Raw genomic sequence first — 4,086 nt, 5'->3', positions numbered from 1 at the left:
TCTGATGTTTTAAAAATCATCCTGGTCCCATTTCATCTTAGCCCTTCTTCCCTTTTCATTCTTCTGCTCCTGCTTCCTTTGGGAAGCAAGAAGAGAGTGGGTGTTGAATGAGTACGTGGTTGTTTGTGTCTGTCTGCATTATTTACTTCTTAAAATTAAAAGTTAGGGAAAGAGGGTATTCATACAGAAACCTAGGGGAGCTTAAGAATAAAATGTGTGTGTGGGAGGGGCAAACAGAAATGATTATAACCTCATTAGCAACATTAAAAATAAAAACTTTTTTTTTGCCCTGGGACAAAAAAGATGGAGATCGATTTTTGAAAAAAAAAAAATTACTAATTTAAAAAACATTAAATTCAATAATAATGATCTGACCTTATGTTTCAGGAAATTAAATATTATGCATTTCATTCTGGTTGAAGATAAATCAATACTACAGTTCAGTTCTGCAAAAATGTTATATTTGAAAATCAATCAAGTTAGAAATATGGATATTAATGGAGAAAAGGCAAATCAAAGGAAGAAAAGAAGGGTAAGAGGTGGAGAACAAAAGGAAAATTGAGAGCTTAAATATAGTTTTACAAGTCCTTTTTCTGAAGCAAAGGCTCAACTGAGCATTTTTTTAAAAAAACTTGTCTGCATAAGCTGTTAGAAACAAAATGAAAATTATAGCAATCTCAAAATTATATTAAATCCTAGTGTCTGTATCTTTGTGTTCTCTTCTTTGGGATCATGTAGAAAGTTGCTCAAGAGCCATAAAACTCTGGCCTCCAATGTGACGTGTGACTAGAATGGCCAAGGCAACACCTGGTGCCTCATTCTTGATCTTTTAGTTCACAGGTAGGTCTTCTCCTGGCCCTGGAGAGAAGATAACATAAGGAAACAGATATGGAAATATTCTGGAAGGTAAAAAGAAAACGATTAAAAAATTATCATTCTTTTTTAGATTAATTTAACATAACAAATTGCAACACACACCCTATATGATTCAGTGAACCAGTCATCTGTTGTCAGGACAGAAATTTTCTAGTGACATAACACATCTTTTCCACATATTTACCAGAACAGAATGAATCCCAAAGTACATGTTGGACCAATGTTGCTGCGCAGTGGACAACTGGTTTTCCTTATATATCTCTGTTTCTAATTCTTCTGAAACTACAGATCGTACTTGTTTTGTTTCACTTGGGCGCATTTTCCTCCTTAATAACTGAAACCAGGTTTATCTATGACTCTTTCGGTACAGATAACTTTTACAAATTAATCTTATAATGTCTTACGCATTGACCAAGGGTCTTACTGACCCTCTTGTTTACACATTAATGTAAACAAGAATGACATAATAACAGGAATGACATAATCATTACATTCAAGAATTTCTGAAATGGTCAGCATTGTGTTCGGTCAATGATCTACAATCTGCTAGCATAAATCTTCATTTGTAGAAATGGAAGTGTCGTTCTTTGCATTCTGTTATTTTGTAATTAATTCATTTACACAGATTTTCGGTATAAGTTAATTATGGAACTTAAAGAACAATCCATGTGCTTTTCTCCTCTGGTCTCCTGCCTTAGACATCTGAATCCTATACCACCATTCCTTAAATATGTTCAATAAATTTTCGTAAATAGACCTACTTCTCCCCTGCTTTTTTATCTCCTATACTGTAAAAGTGTTTTCTATGTAGAGCTGGAAACTACTCAAGTTTCTTTAAATCTTGTTGGTTTTCGATATTTTAGTTGAGGCTAAACTTACTTAGTAAGAGAAAGAATGTTAGATTATCCAGGGCATTGGCTCGGCCTCCAACTGAGTGACCATAGGTCTTGGTTGAGATGAAAGGAATAGATGATCCTGTCCTGGATGGATTATTGATGGAGGACCTGAGTTGCCAAACCTGACCCTTTGACCTTCAGATCTGATGTAACATGAAAAAACCCTTCCAGAACCATTCTTCTTCATGGCCGTGTCAGGAGCCTTCTGTTTGAATATCTGACTTGTTTGGAGCCCTACAAAAGAGGCAGGGTGTGCTCAGAGACATGATGTTTACCATGAGCAGGAAAGAAGATTGATGGAAAGTCTCAGCTTATCTAAAACTCAGAGGCCAGGCCATGAGATAACAACATACTGTTTTAAAAGCATTTATGTCCAGAAAGAGGAGTTCTGCAAGGCGCCAAAGCATGGCCGCTGTGGTGCGAACAGGATCTACTAATCGCTTCCTAACCCTGGAATGTCCTTTTTTGAGAATCTTGGTTTGGGAGAAAGTGAGGTAAAATATAAGAGGGAGATTTATTTATGCATTTCTCTTCTCCATTTGCTAATAATAACCATCAACTCAAGAGCTTACTGTTCTAAATGCTTCGTGTAGACTTATCACAACCTTGATTTTATCATCCCCTATTATAGATGAGAAAACCAAGGGTCAGAAAATGTCAATAGGTTTTCCATGACACAGAGCTGCATACAAAAATACACATACAGACCCAGACAAAGGCTACCTTGACTAAGGGGGATTGATGAACCATGTGCATGAGCTAAGAAGAATCTCTGTCCACACTCCACTGTTGAGAGCAAGACACCACTCTTGTGCCCGGTGACTACCCAGTGGCAGCTCTAGCTTCTCTTTACTCCCACCTGCTGCCAAAGTCCCTGAGCTAATGGGATTACAAATACAAAGAGTGGAAAAAATATTTTTGTAAACTTTGTTTTATATTAAAAAAAAAAATCCATAAGTCTCTGTGTGTTAAACATGAGGTCCTGCCTCTGTGGCTGTGTTTAAAAAAATAAAGTTTTATTAGAATTAAAAAAAAAAAAAGAGGGAAAGTTACCAATCAATAGGTAGTTAGGTAAGTAGCACAGTTTCTTTTAAAACGTCAACAAAAATAGAAAATAGTCAATCCAAGTGAATTTTGTGAAAGCAGTGAAAATTCATTCCTATGCCTTTTTATCTGCACCCTGAAGGTTAACTAGTGGAGTTGTCACTGGTGAAAAATGGTGCCAAGGTCCTGTCAGAATTTTGGTTTACAAAAAACACTGCTGCCATTTTTGCTGACTCTGACTTCCAGCACCACAGAGGAGTCATACTTTCTGGAAAGACTGTCAACCAAAAATAGCAGAAGCATAAAACTTGTTTTGCTTATTCCTCAGTTACCCAAAGCATCCTAGTTAAGGTTTTTCTATATTGATTTGGTACATTTCAAGGAACAGAAAGTGTGGCTGGGTAGAGTGAGTCCCAGGATAGGAGCAGATGAGGCTGAAGAGGCAGCATGGACTGATGAGAGCATGCTCTGTGGACCTTGTAAGGATCTGGGGTTTTATTACAGTGCAAAGACAAGCCGCTGAAGAGGTTGGAGCTGTATAGTGACATGATCTGATGTGTAATTTTAAAGGGTCATCCTGGCTGCTTTATATAGTTAATATTTTTGTAGTTAATGCATTGGAAGCGGACAGAAGAAGCCATGGCATTTTAGACTTGAGGGTGGCAATGATGATAGAAAAAAGTGGATGGACTTGCGATATATTTTGGAAGAAGGAATTACAGGTTGGCAATGGATTGAATGAGGGGGAAAGTGAGTCAAGGATGACCCAAGGTGAGTCAAGGATGCCCAGCTTGAACAACTAGATAGAAAATGGTGACATTTGTTGACATGTAGAAGACTGCCAGGCTTGAAGGAGTTCAATTATAGATATGTTAAGCAGGTATCAAAGCACAAGCATGCAATAAGCAGTTGGAAGCATTGATTAGGAGGTCAAAGGAACTATCTGGAATAGAGATATAAATATGAGAGTCATTTGCATATGGATGGTCTTCGAATCCTTGGGAATAAGTAAGAACCCTTGAGATTAAAATGTCAGGGAAGAAAATAAAAGGGCCCAGCACTATGTTTTGAGGACTTCAGTATCTATCAGGTTAATAGAAGAGGGAGAGCCAATAAAGTAAACTCAGAGAATGGAACTCAAAGAAAGAGTATTACAAAAAAGAAGGAGTGGTCAGTTATATCAGTTGGAACCTGGTAAGATGAGGATTTCATTGCAAGGTTAAATATACCTTTACCAGGGACAATTATATACCATGGGTGGTCTCAAAAT

The sequence above is a fragment of the Rousettus aegyptiacus genome, unplaced genomic scaffold (genome assembly GCF_014176215.1).
Source record: "Rousettus aegyptiacus isolate mRouAeg1 unplaced genomic scaffold, mRouAeg1.p scaffold_m13_p_5, whole genome shotgun sequence".
In the NCBI taxonomy this organism is placed as follows: Eukaryota; Metazoa; Chordata; class Mammalia; order Chiroptera; family Pteropodidae; genus Rousettus; species Rousettus aegyptiacus.
This window is presented reverse-complemented; position numbering follows the sequence as displayed.